This window comes from Stegodyphus dumicola, chromosome X2, assembly GCF_044657685.1.
Source record: "Stegodyphus dumicola isolate Sdum_Otavi_A_Nest chromosome X2, ASM4465768v1".
NCBI classification, from domain to species: Eukaryota; Metazoa; Arthropoda; class Arachnida; order Araneae; family Eresidae; genus Stegodyphus; species Stegodyphus dumicola.
In genome coordinates, this window is record NC_140781.1 from 188,762,539 (window position 1) to 188,786,398 (window position 23,860).

At 33.8% G+C, this 23,860-nt stretch overlaps 1 protein-coding gene across 5 annotated transcripts in view; it reads left to right on the top strand.

The window, feature by feature from the left end:
• LOC118186252 (uncharacterized) overlaps positions 1–23,860 on the top strand; it is a 234,243-nt gene that overhangs the window by 75,596 nt on the left and 134,787 nt on the right. For 3 of the 5 annotated variants that reach the window (XM_085809916.1, XM_085809915.1, XM_085809919.1), the window contains one exon: positions 12,371–12,441. The exons of 1 other annotated variant lie outside the window; for it this stretch is intronic. The gene's annotated coding sequence lies outside the window, so the exon portion shown is untranslated. Of the gene's footprint in view, positions 1–9,373; positions 9,393–12,370; positions 12,442–23,860 lie in introns of those variants that run through there. One more of the 5 variants, XM_085809917.1, reaches the window with a different exon arrangement.

Genomic DNA, 23,860 nt, shown 5'->3' on the forward strand with positions numbered 1-23,860 from the left:
GTCCCAACACGGAAAGGAAGCGGTTGGTATGAGCTGAGTTCAGTAATAGATTTACACTTTTTCCTTTTGAAGTTTTGTTACTTAAGTTTTGCGTAAGTTAAGAGTTTCTGGTATGTTGATAACAGGAAAATTACCGGTTTTAAAACGAAAAACAGCGGTACGTTTTAGTACATTGAATGCGAATTAAGTTAGTGGGAGATTATGAAGTAATGTGTAACAACAGATGTAAACGTTCGTTCCTTCCGATTCCTCTCTCTCTCTCTCTCTCTCTTTTTTTTAAATTGATGCAGGGGCTTTACGGTTAAACGGAGGCTGATATATAAATGCTCTCAGTTTCTCTCGAATGTCATTTCATATGAATTTGGTATGCCCAGCGATTAAAAGTAAAACATACTTTACCCTTAAATGAGTTTATTTGTATTAATGCGTTATTTATTTGTATTAATACGTTTTCAAGGCAGACAGTTTTACTTGTACCCAGAAAGATGTTAATAACATCTAAAAATAATGTAAAGGACTGAAAATGAAGAGTTTCCATATAAAGACCAATAGTTTTCCACTTTATGTGTATATGTACACACACACACACGCACACGCACACACACACGCACACACAAAAAACACGATCTCTATGCGAACAAGCAACCTCTAATTAACTTTCCGCAATTTCAAGATCTTCCCCTTAGACCAGTACTTTCGAGAACATTCGAGCTTATGAGCTTATTACGTAACCGCTTCTATAGATAGAGAACTCGCGCCATTTTGCGTCAGAGACCGCTTTCTCCCTCTGCTGCTAAGACCTGTGCTGCTGCTCTTTCGCCTTTCTTTGTTCGAATTATGACGCAGTGAATTTAAAGTTAATCTTATTTAGTAAATCACTATTGAATATGTAATTTTGGAGAATTTAATCTAAAAGAATAATAATATGCCTTTTGATTTGAATAAAGATATGGAGCTGTAAATTTAAATCCTTCTGTGTCGTCATTTTGCCAAGCTTCATTCATGTGCCCGACTGCCAAAATATTACATATACAATATGTATAATGTAAGATAAAATATGTTAATAAAAATTATAATCTTAATTAGCAATAGCCCTTAATTTCTCATTTTAATTTGGGTATTTTATCTCTCTATCTTAAAAATAGTAATAGCTTTTTGTGGACCGCGTCATCTATATGACTTACATAATGATGATGACATAGCTGATTCGGAGCTTACAATTTCCTGAACCTTAATCTTTCACTAAAGCTACCATATTGGATAACTAGGTACTTTTTTTGTACCTCCTTTGGCGCTAAGACTCAGAAGCTTCCGTGCTGCTTTCTTCCTATCGCAGCAGTATCAAAAATATAAATGTCCTGGAAATAGGCATGATTGTTTGCAAGTGAATTGCGGCCACAAATGTGATTTGAAATAAAAATAATTATTTAATCTGCCTCGGCTGCCAAATATGCTCTTCATTACGGATCAACATCTATGCAAATCAGCATTTCTTCGTCATTACAGACACATTATATATATGCAATGTAAATTCAGTTATTTTCTTTTATTTATGATCATCTAGGAAATGAAAAGTAGAACTAGGAATCATCTAGGAATGTGGAGTACTTTTTGAGTTTGTACGCATGAAAGCTGTTTTAAAAACATATAGGCAATTGCATGTAAAAATATTTCGTATTATCAGATAAGTTTCACTATAAGGATATGTTTGCTGCAGACCATAGCATGATCTAACAGGTTGTTGTTTGTTTACAGTTGATGGAAGATGGATTGAAAGGTATCCGCAGTTTAGGTTATTTGAATATGGCAAAGCAGGGGGTGGGGCTATCCATATTACACATAGGCAAAACCAAATATGCAGTCTGACCGTCGCCTGCGTTCCAAGCCAAGCCAGGTCGAACTACTTGTATTAAGCGGTCTTAACCACTCGGCCACGGCCACTTGTGGGGCCTAAAAGTGCCCCTAGTTTTTAGTCTGATTGGTATAGTGTGATGTTAACGAATGTCCGCGAATATTATATTTCAGCTGTGATGGCTTGCTTCTGCTATAAGGTATTACTTGAAGTCCGACAGTCGTCACTTCATGACACTTTTATGGCCTACCATGGCCGAGTGAACAAAACCGTTAAACATTGGTAATCAGATTCTGGTCGGAATTCTGGCTTTATTCGTATTTTCATGGTTTTTCCCATGTCCAATACGAATACGAGCCAGTTTTTCTTTGGAAGTGCTCCAAGAAGAAATCCCTTCCCTTAGGCAGAAGTTTTGCCGAGTTCAGTTAAATGAATTTTTTTTCATACTTAAATTCTTCCTTAATTTCTCTGTTATTTCTTAGCTAAACTTCGTACTCATGACGTTTTTTAATTACTGTTTCTTATCGCAGTAAACAAAACATACTGCATACGCAAGCTCAGATTTGCAAATTGTTCCTCAAATTGTTTCAGTTCTCTGGAGCGTCATTAATTACATTGTTATGGTCAGTAAATGACGCTAGAGCCCACCAGCTGCCGAGCGGTGAAGTCGCTAAACACTGGTAGTTCGGCCAGGCGTTCGAATCCCGGCGAAAGGGATTCGAATAAACATTTTCGTGGTTTTCCCCATGTGTAACGTGTATACGAACCTGTTTTCTTCAGAAAGTCGTCCACGAAGGTAACCCTCTCGTTAGGCAGATAGCCCTCGTGTGCTTTGCCGTAATCAAATACACCAAATACATACCAAAATGACGCTACAGAGACTCTATTTGACAGTAAGGTGTTAATTAGATCTTCTCTTGCGGCGAACGGGCAGTATCTTTCTTGTTAATTGGAATTGAAAACGGCGAACGAACAGTGTCTTTCTTGTAAATTGGAATTAATCGTGTACTGCTATTCTGTATACTTTGTAACAAAAATTACTTCATATGCAGAATCATGTGAGCAGACTTACTTTTAAAAGGGCATCCGTGTTCATGACGAAATGAACTACAGTGCGAAAGATTGATACTTATTAGCTACTCTGCACCGTTCCTAACTGTTTGTGCTTTTACTATTATTAGATGCATTCGAGTTTAGGCCATATATATTAGGCCAGATAGAACCAGATAAGACTATTTAAATTTGATTTGATAGTTAGAGATCTGTTGAATACTCGTTTTGCAAACTACATTATTGATGAGTGACAGTTCGAAAAGTGTTGTGTTAAAAAATACCAAGGATAACTTAATTAAATGTATGTGTGAAAAAATTTAATGTTAAGCGAAAAAGGATATTTTTAGAGCAAAAATGCATCTAGCTTAATACCGTCTTTTCCTGCTTATTAATTTTTTAATAACTTGCATAATTACGTTAATATAATCGTTAAGAGCAACAGTCTGATATATACAGTGTACAGAGTACGTTAAAGAACCAGGTAATGTATTGTCTCGGAATATCAGTGTAGTAGATAAATAAATACAATTTCTTGTCATTATTTTTGTAATAAGGGTTATTGTCCCTTGTTGTATGAGCACATTAAACATTCTTTGTTTGATAGCGCGTGTACCCTGTCCAGGATGATCGTGCCGTGCAGTTAGCAAATTATTCATTGTAACTCAGAATGTGCATGAAACGTGTGGTAGATGCATGAAATGTGTCTCTCTGCAGCTAAATATGGCCAGAGCGGGCAAAAGAGTACGATGTTTTTTTTTTTTTTTGCGGGGGTGGCAGTTGTGGAAGGATATAAGGCGGTACTATGAAACTGTTCGATTTTAATATCCTATTACACGACAGTAAGTTCCTGGTATCAGAAATTAGACATTTATTAAACGAATATTCTATCGTTTTCATCTCGATTTCACAGAGAAAAGTAACTAAAGAGACCATGATTTCAGTTGGGCTATGACCCATTAACGACGTTTTTGCAGCTGACTACTAAATAAATTTGGTACTTTTCCGTTTCGCCGGCGCAAATCTCGCCAAGCAGACTTTATTGGCGACAACATACAGTATACACATAAAAAATATTAAAAAAATGTTAGTTTTAAGAATTCTTTTTTTGAAGGCATAAACATTTTAATATCGCTTAAAATTTTATAAAAAGCCAATAAATAAAGACAATAAATTTGTAAAAAAAACATTAATTTAAGAATTTACTATGCTTTCATGGTTCACCATCCTGATTCGCCGGTTCATATCACGTGACCCCAAGCGATCTCATCTCACGTAAACTACTCTACAAAATTCTAATGCTCTCAGTAATTATCTACATTAATTTCAAGTTAAATCTTAATTTGGAACACAAGTTTATATGCAAGAAATATTTCAATTCGTACGAATAGCTTACTCAGAAATTATGTAAAACTGCAGTGCTTTACTTCGCTAATGCATTCTCATTAGAATTGAATTTAACCCTTGACTTTACCTTTTCTATATTTTCGGCTTCAGGTAAGCACTGTGATTGCATTCTAATTGACTTAATTACCGAAAATGGCCTTAGACATAAAGCTGAACTATCTGATAAAAATTCTATGCAATTATATGCCAGTATTGAAAAAAACAATCAATCTGATAAGAAAAAGCTGCGACTTGTTTTGAAAATGAGGCGTAAAAGGTTACCAGCGAGAATCATGGAGGTAGGAAGTAAGAAGGAGTCGCCCTAAACAAGTTTCTCCGTACCCTGGTCTGAAGCACCGGCGATCCCTACGTGGTGACCAAAACATTGGGTCATTTACCATTGAGTTCTATGGGATTTGACGCGTTCGGGTGTAAATATTTTGTAATTACGTCGCAAATATACATATAAATGTATATATTTTCTTTTTCTACAACACTTCAGAGTCCTAAGTATGTGAAAACAACATATTTTTAAACAACATTTCATTCTGAACGGAATTAAATGCTATACTTTTCACAGGACAGTTTTCTCAGAATGGTTTAATTTGAATGAAATATTTTCACAAGTTTTCGTTAATTAAATTAGAAAAAAAAAAAAAAAAAAATACGGTAATTTGATTCTATTCGGTTAAGGTACAAAAATTAAGATCAAAGTTTATTGTATTATTAATATTAAAATTATGCATTATTTCTTTTCTATTTATAGAGCTTCTTCCTAAAATACTTTCTTAAATATGACATGATTTTTTGGCTTCTTTTAAATCGAAAAATGTAAGTCAATTTATAATTAATGCTCTATTCGGTTCATTTTAAATTAGAGAATTATTAGGAATTAGCGAAATACTTTAAAGAAGTATTTCACTAATTCCTAATAATTAAATAGGTATTAAATAGTATTTGACTTTCTCTGAACATTTCTGAAAGGGAATAAAATAAGTTTTTTTTTTAAGTATTATTTAAAACTTGTAACTGAGTTATTATAAAATGTAAAGGGAATAATTCTTTTAATTATACTTATCAGATTTTTTTTTTTTTTTTTTTTAATCCTTCATTTCAACAATACATATTCCAAAACTCTTTATTACGTTCTTAAGTGCGCATCTCATAGCATTTGCTTTACAATACCTTTTAAGAGATTGCTTTCCAATACGAACAATTCTTGCTTAAATAGTTTTATAACGTATTTGTCAACAGGATTTCAATTTATGTTCACAATTCAATATTAAGGTTATTATATATTTAGATAACATTTATAATCATTATAAATTAGATACATTTAATCATTAGATTTCTTCACAGTACTTTCACAGTTGTTTATAAGTGAATAAATTCTTCATTTCAAATACATTTATAAATAATTTAATGAATATTTAAGTATTTTGTCAAAGGCAGATACATGCTTTTTGCAAGCACATGCATAAATACCCATACATATTTCCTATTTATCATTTACGGCATGTGCAAATCTTTAATTTCTGTGCATTCACTATATTTTTCATGTAAAGTAATTTACACTAATTTAGCATACACCCGAAAGTTTTACATAAAAATATATATATGAATATAATTTGAATGAAAATTATAAGTATTATTTTTAATACCCACTCAAAGGTCAGTTTTTCTTCAAAATTCCTCCACGATGGCATCTCTCTCTTTAGGCAGATAGCCTTTGCATGCGTTACTCTATTTAATAAAAACTTAATCTGACCTATGTGCCTAATTACAAATATTTTAACATACATAATTTTATATTTACATTTAGCCATCAAGTTTCAAAATTTTCAAATCTTCTAGAAAATAAATTTTGGCAGATCTCTTTTAGCAATTTTCTTAAAATCTATATTTTTGTAGTGCAACAGCTTAGAATTTTATAAAACAAATTCATAATCAAAATCGCTGTTGTTAGTTATCGAAAAATAACCAAGATTTTTGCGTAAATGTCAGTAAACTATACAAACTGCTATTATCCATCACACTATGAATGTTTTTTTCATGCGAGAGTGTCCCTTTTTCGATTTCTATGGAACTGTCGTGTGTCGAAATACTATCAGAATCTTGTCAAGCGAGCTTCTGAATGTAAACAAAGAACTCTCCGTCTGGTGACCCAAGCGCAGGGGGGGCCCAAGAGCGATGCGCAGTGCAGGGAGAAAGTTATGCCACATACGCATGACGTCATGTGGGTGACAGCGTTAGTTCTTGGCGTTTATTTACTTTCGTTGCATCAACAGTTTGATTTGATTTGTGTTGTTAATTTGCTATTATACCTAAGCGGAAGTGGCAAATTGTGCTATAGCGTTGTGTCAGAATTATACACGTTAATACGTTTTTTGGCGGAAAACACTTTTTACAATCAGATAAAATAACTATTTTTTTTAATGAATTTATGTAGTTTTCATACATAACTGTGATGTAATTTTACATTTATTTTTCATTTTACTGCTATTTTACATTTAAATTGAAAAATTTCTCATTTTAAATCATTTTTTATCATAATCTTCATTTTGTGTATGAGACTTACATCGTAGTGAGATATTTAAACTCAGTGTCATGTTTACCAATACTGAGTACCTAAATGATTAGTTAATAAATTTGCGTATCCAACTTCATTCACATGTTTTGGTTACTTTCTTTACATCCCAAATGTAACTCTATGTATTGAAGCAGCGTCTGGGTTAAGCTTTGCGAACTGAGTAAACTGATACATGCCTCACCGTGAGGAAAGGACAATTTCTCGACCACACTATGCTGCAAACATCGAATGAGTGAGTGACATATTTCCTTCAGTGTTATTTAACTGATGCATACAGGTATGTGTGATGTAATTTAATTGATATAACTTACACATGCTTGAACCTAAAGGAAAACAAATCTGTGTATAATGCTAGAATACAAATAGCGAAAGAGAAAGTAAGATATTCTGTTCAGTGTTATTTAACTGCTGCATATGTTTTAATTTTGATTCCATATAACTTGTTTTTAATTATAAGAGAAAGAAAAATAATTCAATATTGAAAACATATTTCGAGTATAACAAAAGTATTTTAAGAAACAAGCTAATAAAAATACATTAGTGATTAAAAATATTGAATTTGTGTACAGACTGAATTGAAATTAAGATGTGGTGGTGTATTTAATTATGGCAAAGCACACTAGGGCTATCTGCGTAATAGGTGTGATGCCTTCGTGGAGGACTTTCTCAGGGAAACTGGCTCGTATACACGTTACGCATGAGGAAAACCACGAAAACACCCATGCAGCCAGCCCGTTCGCGGGATTCGGACCGAACTACCCAGTGTTCAGCGACTTTACCGCTCGGCCGCTGGTGGGCCTAAACTAAGATGTAAGGCAAGTTTATTGTTATTATTATTGTGCGTATATGTGTAAGAAAATGTATTTTAATTGTTCCATTTTTAATGTATGAAAGGAAGAATAGGATACCAATATCGAAGATTATTTACTATAGCAAATAATCACGTCAGGATAAATGTTATATAGAAATCTTGGGAGTGTAAGGGATTATAAGAGTACTTTTAGATTATACTGAAAATATACGCACTTCTGCTAAAATCTGAAGTGAATCAGTATGAAGTGACTTTTCACTTTAAAAAGAATGTGATAAGTATACTATTTAAAAGTATAATGACGGATATTAAGAAATTTGTAGAATTTTATGGTATTTAAATATGAATTTGTTAAGTCAAATCTTTTTATATATATTTTTGCTTGAGATATGTAATTTAAACTGAAAATCACGATCATATATTTCTCATGGAAAGTGCATGAGCAATGAAAATAAATAGAATAATACTTTTTGATTATGTTTTTAGCATGGTCTTAGCAGTTATGCCATCATGTGTTCTGTTCAACAAGATTTATTTAGTGCAAACAATACTACGAAAAAATATTGAAAAATACCTTGTTTTACAATATTTATTTCCCTTAATTAACTTAAATATCGTTTTTCATTTTCTAATGCTTTCCTTTACGAAAAGAATTTAATGTTTACAATTATTTTCAGCGTTCGTACGAATTCTGTGCATAAAATAAACATTTTCTTTAACAAAATACTTAATCGGAAAGTATATACCCGGTATTTCCGGTATATCTACCACATATAAAATGATCATTTTGCTTTAGTTTACATTTTTTCCATTACCAAAATCATGTAGCAGACGCGTCGGCCGATGCGTCTTGTCTCCCGGGTGACGTCACTACCAGCAACCAATGGCACGCTTTTTCCGTTCCTGGCCTAACCTTAGTATATTAAAGAACCTTGACCCAAGCGTCAAAGCAGTGCTTCACTTCTAGCGCGGAATGGCCCCTCCTCCCTTTCCTACCTCCATGGCGAGAATAGTCCGTTTGGCATCGGTTGTACCATTATTGGCAACTTTATCGCTTGCGCCGGCAAAACGGAAAAGTACCATAAATTTTTTTTAAAGTACGTTTCAATAGTAGTTCTTAATGCCAGTAGAAATTTTTTTAAAAATAAAGCGGGCCGGTTAGGTCTTGTATCCCTCGGACGACACCATTTTTTAATCACTTCTTTATTATATATCCGTTTACTTTTCATTTTTTTATTGTAGTCTGACAGTGGACTTTTATGAACACCGCATTGATTTCAAAAAGGTCTCTTTTTAAATACTGTTCCCATTTCCTTTTGCGGAGTCCACTGTAATTGGATTCGTTTATAGAAAATGTACTCCTGTTTACTACTGGCTGCGAGAGTTATCAAGCTGTAAAATAAACGATAATGAAGGTTGTGAGATGTGGATGTAATTATTATTTATAGGAGCAAAGAGGCATATAATATGAGAGAGATGTTGGGGGTGGGGGTGGTTGCGAAATGTAGTCGAATGGCGGAGAGGTTTGACGTGAGAGCAGCTGTATGTTACTATGGTAACGTCTCCCTACACCACCTCCATTACATGCCGCAATACCTCATTTTCACAATATTCCTTATACTTGCCAGTGAGCGCATGCAGGAAAACTTTGCTCCTGAGATACATTTTCTCAGTATTCAGAGAGAGTCTTTGGATGGACAGACGTAAGTACGTTTAACTGAATGCTGTCCGGTTTCTAGTTTATGTTATACCCCAACGAATGATTTATTAACTGTTAATGCTGTGAAGTCCTTACGTTGATTTAATTTTCTTTACGTGGAATTATTTCATCTGAAATGTACGAGTCACTAACTTGCTATCTATGTAGTTATTTGATCTGAAGGTAATTGTATGTCTTGTGAGTTCGTATTTTGTATCAGCGTAAAAGTCTATTTTATTGCATTTTAAGTGATACAAGCTTTCTCTCTTTAACGGAACCTAGAATAATACTTGCCTTGTCCGTAATCATTATTAGCATTTTAGGAATGTTGCTTAAATCTGAACACGTGCACACTTGTAATATGCTTCTTGAAATCTTTAGAAGATAAACCTGAAAATTTGTTTTTCGCAGAGTGTATGTATTTGATTAATTTATTATTATTATTACCGTAGACTAGTTGACGTATTTGTTGAAACTCAGTGCTGCAGGAAATTTGACCTCGATATGAACCCTGGCAGAAACGTACACTCGGCGCTATGTGCGTGAATATTGTTGGAAATGCATTTTGTCACAAATATCTGGGAAGATATTAGAGCACATATAGTTTACATTTATTCGAAATATCTGCCAAGCTCATGGACTTCAGTTCTTCTTTAAAAAATGTAATTTTAAGATGCATTTAAACTTTGTTTTAAAAAACTGACACCAGTAATGTACAGCTCTATGATTAGTTACTTGCAGAGTGTAAAAGCTTTTGAAACATATATTTAAAATTTTTTCTCCCCAATGACGGGCACTTGCCTATAACGGAACTAGCCACTAGGCTAGAAGTGGTGGCCATTTTATTATGGAGGCACCTGATAGGCGGCCACCGTTACCTCCTATGAAGGGACAGACAATTTTATATCCATACCTTCTGCGGGATTCGAACCTAGGTCTTTAGATATGGCAGTCGTATGTTTTAAATATTTGGTTCAAGGATGCCTGTCTAAAAAGCCTATTCGAGTTTAAAATATTGATAGTTAAAATTTTGCTGGATCATCTGCTGTGTATTGTAGAATTACTTAAACAGATTTAACTTTCTTAGTCATAGTGATTTAATCATAGTTTATTTGCTATTGGATAAATGTATAAACCGTTTGAAGCTGTAGGACACGTTTTGTATTTTCGCCTTTAACGCTCTAATAACTTTTATGGGTATGGAAAGTTCATTTTATTTTTTTCTTTTGTTAAAAAAATTAAAATTAAAAAAAAAAAATCAAACGCCATCTTCTGAAGTTTATCTACGCATGGTGTTAATTTTTCAGGAACGCGAAATTTTAGGTCAAGCAATTTTTTTCTGTTAAAGATGATTACCGTTGTTTCCGTCATGCATGACTGTCTTGCTTGGAGCTCTAAATAAGTTTTGCCTGTGGAAAAATTTGTTTCATAACATCAAAATATAATTTAATGATTCCAGGAAGATGGTATATGAGCAGCAACACAAGTGGTTTTTAGGTGGATCTGAGAGCAAATTTATTTCGAGATTTAAATTACTGTTATGAAAGAATATGGAAGCTTATCACGAGGATAAATTTAAAATGGTAAACGAAGAAATACAGTTCTGTGTGGGTTAATGTGCAAGGCAAAAAAGCCTAATTAATTATAATACAAAACCTTTTTGGCGTCGTATTAGTGATACTGATTTATTAAAACAGATTTAATAATTATTAAACTTTAAAATTTGGCAGTTGCTTGGCAATACATGGAAATATGGTAGTTGTGAGCCATACTAGTTTCATTTTAATCTTTCAAAAATAAAAAAGCACGGTATTCGATTAAAGTAATAGCTCAAGTTGGAAATAAAAGAGAAAAATAACAGGTGGGAAAAGTTTAGTAATGGAAAATAACATTTCGATATCAAAGGCAAGATTTATAAATTGAGTTTGTTTTTCAGGTTTCTCTTTCTGCTTTATAAAAAAATGTAAACTTCGGTTTCGAAATCTGGTTTGGTTTTGATGACTTTTTGCAGTAAAAATTTTCTATGCAGCATTAAGTAGAAGATGCATTTTTGCGTGATAAAAGTGTTGGGAAATTTAAGATGTGCCAAATAATAAATAGTTACGCTTTTCCTGAACAGTCATTAAAATCTAGCCAATTTCCATTGGAGAAACTATTTTACTGTTTTAATGTATATGTGCGATTATAATTCTTGAGTTGCTGCTTCGTATGGAAAGATGAGAAATAAATAGTAAATTTATGTATGCGTTGTGAATAAATATAAAATTTTGGGACTTGCGTATTATCGCAAACACCTTAGCGCAGTATGGCGAATTTTGTGGAAGAAAAAGAACGATTATTGTAAAAAAAAATTATCTATTACATACGTACATATCCTATGCTTCAATTATATATTTATTTCAAAAGACAATCAGTAAACTTAGTTACAAACGGCCTTTTGTTTTTTGTTGTGGTTGAAATTTCTTAGCAGTTGCTCTGAGAAAGAATTCGAAGCATTTTTCCTTTAGCGATTTTTCGACGAAATAATGTATTCCTATAGAAATTTCACCTCTTTTTCTTCTATTTCAGGAAATCTCACAAGCGCAAATTTTAAAATCGAGTTTAAGATAAAAATCATAATTTTTTAAATAAAAGCCGTTGGAACTTGGAACATTTCAAAAAGAACGCAAACGAAAATGGCGACGTTGGACATTGAATATTTGTCGTGGTTTCCTGATTAATTGTTATGCACGTGGTTACCAGAGTTTGGTGTATTCTGAAGCTACTACGAAGGTTGCGATAATACGCAAGTAAACTTACATATTGTGTGCCATGTTGAAACGGAAGATACGCATTGCATTTTATTTACTTTCTCTATAAATTCTCTGAATAGCAATTTGAAGTAAATTTATTGATTTTATATGTTTGTAGTCATGATGTTTGTAATAATTATTTATCTTTTCATAATTATTTATATATTCTAAACTTAACTTTCTTATGTAGATGTTAATGCTGTTAAGAAAATGTCGGTGAATCAAGTTTGGAACTCGCGGTCAGTCTCTGCGCATTGTCATGTAAGTAAATTTCCGCTGTTCTACTACTTTTGAAATGCTAAAGACCGTATACGTATCGCACTGCTGTTGATGTTAAATTTTAGACTCTTAATCACACGTTTTTCGTTCTTAACCAGGTGCACTGATGCCAGTAATAGCCATATCACGCATTCGGAACATTGTGGAAGATCAACTGCTTAGTGCAGTTTTTCGGTTTTGTCACATGATTATTGACAGTCAGTTACCTTGCCACGTTGGGGTTTACCACGTGAAGCGGAAACTGATTCTTCATTACAAACACGAATTATCAATAAAGAACTTCCATTCAAGTTCTTTATTTCGATCCATTTACACAAAGCTTTCAAATAATAAATCAATGGCCCTTTAATTTCTGTCTTCATTCTAAAAACAACAGAGCCATTGTTTTCGTAACTAAAAACGATCCATCATCTAATTTGTTTATTGCGCACTCACCGATGAAGTCTGAACCCAACACTTGTACATTACAACTAAAAACGATCCATCATCTAATTTGTATTACGCACTCATCGATGAAGTCTGAACCCAACACTTGTACATTGAACTGACATGGCCCGAGTTCCAGGGAGTTGCATTGCTCATTTTCCATGACTACATTGAACTGACATGGCCCGAGTCCCAGCGAGGGCATTGCTCATTTTCTCATGACTTCCTGTTTACACACACAAACAAAAACAAAACACACACACACACACACACACACACACACACACAAAAAAAAAAAAAAAAAAAAAAAAAAAAAAAAAAAAAAACCTCAGCAAAGCCTATAGCTATTTTTTGAACACTCTTGTATAATATCTTTCTATAGATATTTTTAATAATTTTTTAGTAATATTAAGCTGTTATACAAGGGAATTTCAAAATAGTAGAGAAGTGAGCACCTGTTGGTTTTCGTGGAAACTAAGGGTTGTATTAGATATAGACACTTACTATATACTGCTATATATATAGTAGTATATAGTAAGAGAGATTACTCATTGTTCTATGTGGTAATTTTCCATTGCTTAGCCTCGCTATTACAGCAGAAGACATTAATCTGTGCTTAAATGTATTTTTCGTTTGTTTGCAAATAGGAACGGAATTTGGGCTTTTTTATCCCAAAGGGCTATTAATTTCGTTTTGGCGTTTTACGTCGAAAACTTTAAATGTCGGTTCACTTTTCAAATTGTTGCCACGAAATATTATCGCCCTGTGATATATTAAAAGAATTTAAGTAACGAAGAATCTGCATAAATGTATGCATGCTTATCACATTGTGATAAAACAACGGTACCTAGAGCCATCAAATTTTGAATAACTTAAATCTTCCACCGGATATGGGCATCTGGAAGGTCTAATTTGAAATTTGTTTTATTATCGATTTCATATTTTGTAACACTTCAACGAATTTTTGATTAACAAACTCAACGATTACAAAGCGAGCAATAGGAAAACTGTACGGGAGAAGGCGAACAACACACACATTTTTATCTCCAGTGCGCAAGACTGTGTATCGGAATCTTTTGTGAAATAAATTGAGTAAAGTAATTTAGAAAGAAAATTTTGAACGGCAAATCAAGTCATTGTTACTGTATTTACCTGCGTGTTACTCCCTCCCTTTTGTTTTACTAATTTTACAGCTTGGAAGTCGAGGGAAGGAAATTAACTTTTCTGTTTGTACGTACCTTTTGTGTTATTACCATAAACCGGAAAATTAAAAATTATATGTTGGGGATACGTGTAGGACAGAAATACGCGAGTAAACATTGCAGTTGTTTTGCGATATTAAAAACCACTGTACAATATTAAATTTTTAGAGTTGGTTTCAGTGTCCTAATAAACTTTTTGTGTATATCTTATATTAAGTCATACAAAAATTCGTTTAATTATAGTTTATTTTCTTATTATGTTAGTACTTATTTCATATTTTTGTAACGAAACATTCAAGTAGATGATCATATTTTGTGCTTAATTAGTAATGAGGAATTGAAATACTCCCTTTTCCCAAGATTTATTCGTACGAAAATTTATGTGCCTTTTAAGAGGTACGGAAGGTTTATTTCGTAAGAGTTGGAAAGTTACTTATATCAGACACTCAACCAAGCGGGTTGTTTTGTCTTCACATTGCAGACTTTCCAGTTCCCATCTCGTTTTTCGACCGTCTTCTCGCCAACCTGATTTACTACGTACTGATTACTCTCGACTCCCCTTCTCCCGCCTCTAAATTATATTTCTTATATATTATATAAATTGGCTTGATATTTAGGTTTTCGCGTTAAGAAACGCGGTTCCCAGCATATTTAATTAAAAAAAAAGATTTTATCAGTAATGGACTAACGTGTAGTGTGTTTTCTTCAGATTTCATTTCTCTTGTAAGTATACCTGCATTTGCGGGAAAAAAGGAGGTGGAATTTGTGTACTTTTCGAATATTATATAAACATGAGGCTCCGTATGTTTCGTCAAAGAACTATATTGTTCGACGTTTTCGGTGTGTACCGTTTGTTTTCCCATTTTTTCGGTTTCGCATGAGGGAAGGCCCACTGTTCTTAAATACAGTATAACTCTAATTATCCGAACTCCGACTATCCGAATAGCTTTCACAGTTTAAGAAAAAAATTAAGACGGAAACGTTGTGTTGGACAATCAGCGAATTCAGATATTAAAAAGAGCAAACCTACACTTTTAAACTTTGCGTCACTGCTTGAAAACGAAGATTGAAGTTCTTCAAGAAAATCAATGCAGCAACAAACAAATATTTAGAAGATAACGTTTCCAAGTGGTTTTAGCGGCAACGTTTTATGGGAAGCCCAATTTTGGGTCCGGTTCTTTGTGAAAAAGCTAAGATCTTAGCTAAGAAGCTTGGTTGTTCATCCTTTAAAGCAAGTAACAGCTGGCTAAAGGCACGGTGTCCTCGACAGCTGTGTGCCTAACTCGTCAAACAGCTTATTTTGACCAAGATGTTCAACAAGCAATGACTTTCAACACATGTAAGGTACTGTATAGTAAGCTATATAACATGTACGCAGAAGTATTATTGCCTTTTCATTTTAACTAATTAAAACCCCTTTTTCTTTAAAAATAGTTTTTTCTTTCATTTTTAATGTATAGTAATTAAAGTGTACGTAGACCCTTTCTTCTTAAAAAGTCCAATTATCTGAATTTTTAATTATCCGAATAGTGTCCGGTGACAGTTAATTCAGATAATTGGAGTACTACTGTACATGCGTCCGCAAAAATATTTTGATAACGTTTAGTTATCTGGATTGGGATGGAGAAATGAAAAATTAAATTTTTCGACAGAAGGGAGACTACAAAATGATTAATATTTAGTACCTATCTGCTTTTTTATTGGAGCGCAGTTTAGCACTGTATAACTTCTGATAATGCTGCAGTTTTATTTAGAAAAATCTTTTCATGGTTTCCGAAATACTCACTCGCAAGGAGAAAATTGAGGCCGTTATTAAAGAGATGAGTTTGAAAGAGGCATTTTCAGGTGTGCATTGTGTTGAAACGGCTGAAATGGCCGGGAACTTGCAGTTTACTGTCTGTAATTACTTCGCTTGTAACGCAAAGAACAGCTTGTATTTAACCTAGGATCCGTCAGAATAAATGTCACTTCTTGATCACAGAGCCTGACTGACAGTCCTATTTACAGGGTGCTTTCAAGATCCCCCAAAGCTCAATTTCTTTTTGTGCGAGAGAAAAGCAGAGTCCGAGTTTTAACATGATTATGCTGAAACAGAGGTTCAAGCTTGGACTTTGTGGTCAGTGCATGTCGTTCTATTTTTTTATTTAACAGTTTTAAAATACATGCATACTTCTTGTGATTTAGAATAAATCAAAACTCAAGTGAGAAAATATGTAAAGAATTTGGTAATTTTAGAACACATTTAAATGATTTTCATGGTCAAAGCTATTGCAATGAGGCTATTGTGTATGGGGAAAAAATAATGGAGAAGAAGAATGCTTTTACACAGCAAAACTGTTTTCGTTAAGGGAAAAATATGAAAAAAATGGTCTTAGTAAATGTTTAAGAAGCTGCGGCAAGCTCTTCCAGCTTCGCATCTTTTAAAATAATTAATAGCCAATTTAAATACTTGCTAAAATTAAAGTTTTTGAGTAATTTGGATGTTCATCACTTAAAATTATACAGCTGCTTATAGAAAAGGATTAAATCTTTCGATTCAAAAATCCGTCTCTGTTAACAATGATATAATGAAAAAAAATGGATGATTTGGGAATTGGTCAGAGTTTGGAAATTAATTTAGAAGTTCTAAAAAACTTTTTTATTTGAAATGTTGTTTTACGATCTGTCTGTCGGTACAAAGATTGACAAGAATATTAAAATAAAGATATGAGATAAAATATCGATACGAAATTAAAAAGTACCTGCTCCGAATTTTGAAAAATTTCGTCCAGTAGTATTGTGCGGACATCGCAGGTACGTACGTGAAAATTTTCAAGCACATTCGATTGATGGAAGATTCAAAAACTGGTTAAGATTTGATCTAAACAAATATAGAAACCAAGTAAAATTTAACTTTGGTTAAAATAAATATGAAAATGAAATTTAATGTTTTAATTCTTCACATGCTTGGATCCCGTATTGACGAATGTAAACACAAAATTTAAAGCAATTGACCAGATATGAAATTCTAGATGGCTGCTTTTATGTTTAACATGAATACCAGTTGCCTTTAGAAAGACAGCGCCCACTAGCGGGGCCGAGCTATAAAATCGCTGAAAGCTGAACTGGTTTTGAATCAGAACTGGGTTTGAATCCAGACGAACGGGCTGAGTGCATGGGCGTTTTGGTGGTTTTCTGTATGTGTAACGTGTATACGAGTAAGTTCCCTTAGAAAGGCCTCCACGAAGGCATCCCTTCCCTTAGGCACATAGCTGTCGAGTGCTTTGCCATAAAAAAATAAACCAAACCAAACTAGTTCACTGGACAAACATTGTCATAATCAACTAAACCAACCTTTAGAAAGGTATCTAATAAGCTTTTTACCTCCCAAGCGCAGACTTTGCATTTTCTGAATTCTACCGTCCGATTTCTTCCTAAATTCTAAAAGTTTTGCCGCCCTAAATTCTGCCGCGCGGTACGATTGCACAGGTTGCGCCAGCTATGACCCTGGGTGTGCTTATGCATTTTTATTTTCAAAGTTTCTATATCTTGCAGCGATCGGCCTGTCTGTTTATTTACGTATCTATAACCAAGCCTAAGCTTGGTCGAATACAGAATTCGTATAATAATATGGATAATAAGATATAGCTATATTATTCCTGTGCTAACTTTTTGATACATTAGTTGGTCCCTTTATATGAGAGTACAAATAGTTGATTCGAATCTGTCGCAGAGAATTTTCGTTTCGCAACATGGCCATGGAAACGTTGTTTTTTGCGTGCATTTCAAATTGTACTTGCAGGATACTGCTCTTCCCATGTTTCTCAATTCTGCTGTAGCCCACCAGCGGCCGAGTGGTAAAGTCGCTGAACACTGGTAGTTCGGTTCGAGGTTCGAATCCCGCGAACGGGCTGGCTGCATGGGCGTTTTCGTGGTTTTCCCTATATGTAACGTGTATACGAGTCAGTTTCCCTTAGAAAGCCCTCCACGAAGGCATCCCTCCTCTTAGGCAGATAGCCCTCGAGGCTTTGCCGCACGCACGCACGCACGGACGGACAGACAGACAGACAGACACAGACAGACAGACACAGACACAGACAGACGCAGGCAGGCAGGCAGAGTTCTGCTGTAAACTGCTGGGGCATTTTCTTTCGGATCTTTCTTCAATGAACGTGCCAGAAATCGTCTGCCAACGGATGTAAATAGATGTGTTCATTCTTAACGAGCACTGTTCTAGGAGTAATAAACTTTTGAATAATCGACTGCACAGCTGAACGGGGTCTGCCGACTAAAACTGAAATTTTATTGTACAATTTTTTACCGCTTTTAAGATTAAACCTCCGTCGGAAACGCTCGTTTCTTTATCTTTACAACCCATATTGAAATTTTACGTTTCTTATTACATTTAAAGTTACACCCAGTCATTTTATTTAACCCGCGAGATAAATGACGTCAGTTATCGATGAAAAAACGATTGAACCAATTAGAAAATGCTACCAGAATTTTGCATTTGTTTGAATGTATTAAGCGCCAACAAATCCCTAATTATTAGTTTCTCGTATATTTAAAAGCTGATTCATTATCTCTTCTGTGTAGTATTTTGCACTCGTATTTGATAAACTTGTTTTTTAATTAGTTATTGCCTTTTGAAGGGCAGAGGTTTCGATAGAATTAGCATGTCAAAACTATGATTTCTTTCGGGAAACCACTCTTGTACGAATAATTTCTACACTCACTGTAGTTAGAGATATTACAAAGTGCCAAAAAAAAAAAAAAAAAAAAGAGGGTATGTGTGACGAGTCTACTCCAGTTAAATTTTTAACGATATTTTATCATCAGTACGAGATTTATCTTTGCAGAAATTCCTATACTGCAAGTTATACAAAATGTTGTACTAAGAGAGGCGGTGAATTGTCGTTGGTTTATTAGGAACTCGGCAATTCACCGTGAAATTAAAATTACTGAAATTCAAATTTATATTGCCACGAAATTTTTTTTATGAAAATCGCTGACGTGCAAAATAGCACGATTCCTGTATTAAGCTATGATTATGAAAGCAGTTACAATCGTACACCACTTGCGGTTCTTCGCCGCTTAAATCAATAATGATATCTATGTCCGATCTTATCGTAACTGTTATGTAAATACTTCTTTGTTCTTGTCTGTTTGCTTTGTATTATGTTTTACATATTGTTTTACATACCTACACACACTTTCCATCAGAAATTGGTTTTTGCAAATACTGACTTTCTTTTTATTCTGTCAATAATTGCTATAAAATTGCGCACTTCCTTCAACTTTAACGGATGACAGCTTCAGGTGTTAGTCTCTTTCGGACTCTTTAAGTGTTTCTACGCGATTCTACTATGCTACCCGTGTTAATTATTTTTTGCAAGAACTGTGCTTTTGTAATCATCCATCTGCTAAATATAAGGAACTCGCAAGTGTTCGAAACTCGGCAGTGTTATTATCCCGGGTTAGCGATTACGCGCAAGCACCCACTAGCGACCCATTCAGTTTGCCTGAGCCAAAGGAAATATTTAATAAATTAGGTCAAAGCATTTAGGGCCACTAAACAGTTTTAGTTCATAGAAACAGGTGTTCACTGTATCAGAAAGTGAGCTTTCGAGAAGCGGATGAAACCGGAAAGAGGGGGAGATCGGGAAAGGATGAAACGCCACTAAACTGTACTGTGGAGTCTCGATTAGTCAACTTTAATGATAATGATGATGTGTAATGACACGGATCAGTTTTTAAAAACCGTTAAGGTGTGAACTCCCCAGAATTTCATCTGTTGAGTGTAATTTACAAATTTAACGCAATAAAACAGACATACTGCAAATTGAAATTAGTACGTAATTTTATCGCTTTGCACCTGAAATAGAAAATATTGTATAACGAATACTGGAGAATAAAATTTTAGGGGGGGAGGGGGATAAATAAAAGTAATTGAAGAATAAAAAATAAATTACTTTATATACTTTATGTGTACATTACATGTTCCTTTATATATACATTGCTCTATGTATTGTACTGTAGAAAAGAAATACTATATTGTAATAGTTCTTAAAAGTAGTAATAATAAAATGTTCTGAGTAAAATTTACCCGCCCCCCAAAAAATACACTTTTTTTTAAATAAAAGAAGGATGATTTAAAACTTCTGACATAATAGATTTTCAATGTTTTCCGGTAACGTGTTATTACAGGTACTATGCTGTATTATTGTTTCTATGATATTTTTAATATTTTCGTTCTGCTTTTGATCATAGGATTAATTTGTATGTTAATCATGTACGCAGCAACCTAAGGTTTCTTCTCTGTGACTCGTTTACTATTTCATTTATTTACTGTCTGTATGTGGTTTTATTACTTGTAATTTATTCCCTTAACAATAACAGCTTTTCATCTGTTTCTAATTGTATGGAGGCTACAATGGGTATGTCATTCCTACCCATTGTAGCCTCCATACAGTTAGAAAGGAAAAAGTATACTTGTCGTCTTCCAGTGATCTAACAGCAAATGAAGCAGCCCGGAACCTGTCCAGCTACCCTGAAGCGCGGTTCCAATCGACCTCCGATTGAGGACCGGTTTTTAAGCTTTTCTCCTCGAAACTTGAAATAATAATAATAATAAAAATGCACTTCTGAAGCGAGATTACGAGGTTTTCCAATCGTAGTGTGAAACAGTGAATGAGTGGAGCAAATGCCATCTCGTCGTAGAAAGCTTTTTAGCGTAAAATTCCCTTTATTCAGCTTGTCAAATCTGTAAGTAAAATATTTCATTTCATTTCATTTCGTGATGTAATGAACCTGCAGTAGCGTGATTTGTGTTTTTTTTTTTTTTTTCTCTTTCTTTCTCCATTATAGTGTTCCTATCTACCTCTTCATTAAGTAATTTACTGTAAAGGTACCGTGAGACAGACTGGAGGGAGCCAGGTGAAGGCCGTGTGTGTGTATTTTTTGGGGGGGGGCGGGGAGGGCTTGTTCTTTATACTGATTCAGAATAGCAGTCTGTTTAGCTGAAATTATACGTATTTTGCTTTCCTTAAGCAGTCTGAATTCCTAAAAGAATGATTGAGAGGAGTAGCGGGTCATAAGACATCATTTCAATAGAACATCGTTTCGAATACAGCACTGAATTGGAACTCGGTTGGAATGAGAAGACGGTGTAATTTCAGTGACAGACATTAATTTGTAACTAGGGAACCGAATTTGGGACGCATGGATTAGCAATTAGAATTTTCCCTGTAACTTTCAAAATCCTTTGTTCCTATTCAGTCAAAAAACCGAGCAGTCGCATTGATATAGAGCCATATGCCAGAGTTGTTCTTTACTGTCTTGTTTTGGTAGCCGGTATACTGGCAGTGTAGCAGAGACTTTCTATGTGCAGGGATTTTCAGGTCAAAAACATAATTATTGCAACATTTAAAATGAATGATTTTTATTATGTAGTGTTTGTCATGTGACTTTATAACAGTAATAATTAGTACTGTTAAAAAATTGCTCCTACTAACGACTATACAGACATTAAAAAAAAAAAAAAAAAAAAAAAAAAAAAAAAATCTGGAAAGTTTGACGGTAGCTAATAAGGCCTTGAAAATAGGTTTAAAATATTTGTAAGTGCGCGAAAAGTTATATTGTAACATAGGTTTGTATTTTAACCAATTCAGAAAGAATGTAAAAAGCTCTTGAATTTTTGAAAATTATCTACAGAAATGTAAAGACCAAAGTAAGAGGCTTATGTATGCAGAAATGCTGGTTTCTTCATGCCCCTTGTTAGGGTTTCTAAGTTGACTACTACTGGCCCGGGGCCCGCACAAAAGCATTCCCTCGTATTTTTGTATGTGGAAGAACAATTAATAAGATAGTGGGGGAAACCACAAAAGTACCTTAATAGTCCGGGTTGTTTAGTTGGGCCATAATCAAAACTTCAGTGTTTCCACTGCATTATCTGCTTGACTAGTGAGTACCAGGAATATGCATATTTTTAGTTAAAGCAAGTAATGCTGCAGTATCCAAAATTGAATGACTGTGCTAATATTGAATGTGTACATTTTTCATAAAATTACACCGTGCATTATTCTTCTTGAATATAAAGAAGTCTCCGGTTTATGGCTTCCAAGATTCTGCATGAATGGAATTCTTAAACTAAGAATTCGAGAGTGAATTTCTTTTCTTCATGTGAACAAATTTTGGGGGCGTCAACTGATTTTTTTAGCGCAGCATCTTTTCTACTAGTTGATTGGTTTTTATATTAAAATTGCCGCATATGCACGATATCAATTTAGCTTTATTTTCGATTTTGCAAGTATGTATTAGCCTTGCGACTGTACTTTCAAAGCGAATCAAATTCTGATTTATGAGCACGGTCGCCAAGATTTTCACTTATTCTGCCTAAAAAATGTCCCCTTTAATGTACAAAAACACAGTATTTAAACCTTAAATTTGGATTTTCTCTCAAAATCTTTTTAGTAACATAGCCAATTAGGATTCTTTTTGTGATTCATTTTTGTATTTCCCTAAGTAACAAAATTATATTCCTGTCCACGAGAGAAATTTGTAAGGGACTTCTTATAGTTGAGAAATAGGTGTTGCTGAGAAGTCTGTTTCCTGGGAACCCAGAATTTCTGTATGCTTTACTGATTTTATCTTTCCGAAAATTGTGTTACGTAGAGTGGATTAAATTTTAAATATATTTTTTAATGCGATGAAAATGAGATAGTCTCCAAAGGAGAATATGGGATAAATTATCGTAGTTTTAGCTGTCGAGCGAATAAACGAAAAATGACCCTATTTCTGTAGCATTGTAAAACATAGTAATCTGTATATAGTGTGAAGTAGAAAAGGCTTCCATTTAGCTAGTTAGTCAACTGTTATTTCGGAGAGAATGTAATAGTTTTTGTGATTTGTTATCACAGTAAACAATTGTTATTACAGTAATACATTTATTAGTATTGCCGTATATGAACATATTATCGTACATTTTCTGTAAATCCAAGTATGTAAGTTCCGTACAGATACGGCTCAAAAATGTTCCGAGGGATGTTTGTGTTGGGAACATTACCCTGGAAGCGTCTGTATTTGAAAAGTTAAAAAGTGATATTGTAAAAGTTAAGTAACAGTTTATGTATGTACAGTAGTAATTGCCTTTACGGACTAATTGTTCCTAGCAGTAATTTGTAAAGCGAAAGTTCATAAAATAAGGTATAATTATTAAATTTAATTTTGCCTCTAGTATGGCGACAGAGCGTTGCCAACTGATTGTTTTGAGTGTTAAGTGGGGAAAATTTGGATTTTTTGGGGGGAGACTTAGATGAATTTTAACATTAAAAACATGAATTTGTTTTTCCGAGATTTGATGAAGCGAGAACGTAAATGACTAGCGTGACTGTTTATTTTTCTGGTGAATTAAATGGTATAAAAATGATTGTAAACATATTAAAAGTGCTTTTTAAAATACCCAAAATAGTAAAATAACAAAATTTTGAATGAGCAAGTTATGGTAGTTATAGTCTTATAATTTTTTAATCTTTTGCACAACAGTTTTGTTTCACATTGAAGCACTTACCTTAATGGATCAGTATTAGTATTTCGAGGATATTCATGTCTTTTATGATGGATAAGATAATTTAACTTTTCTCGGATTCCCACGTATTATTAAGTAATAATACGTGGTACGTGGTATATACTTACAGTATATACTTACAGTATATACTTACAGTTTTATACTTACAGTATAAATTTCCGTTATACTATCAGCTATTGAATTTTTTTATTTATCTATTTTTATCTTT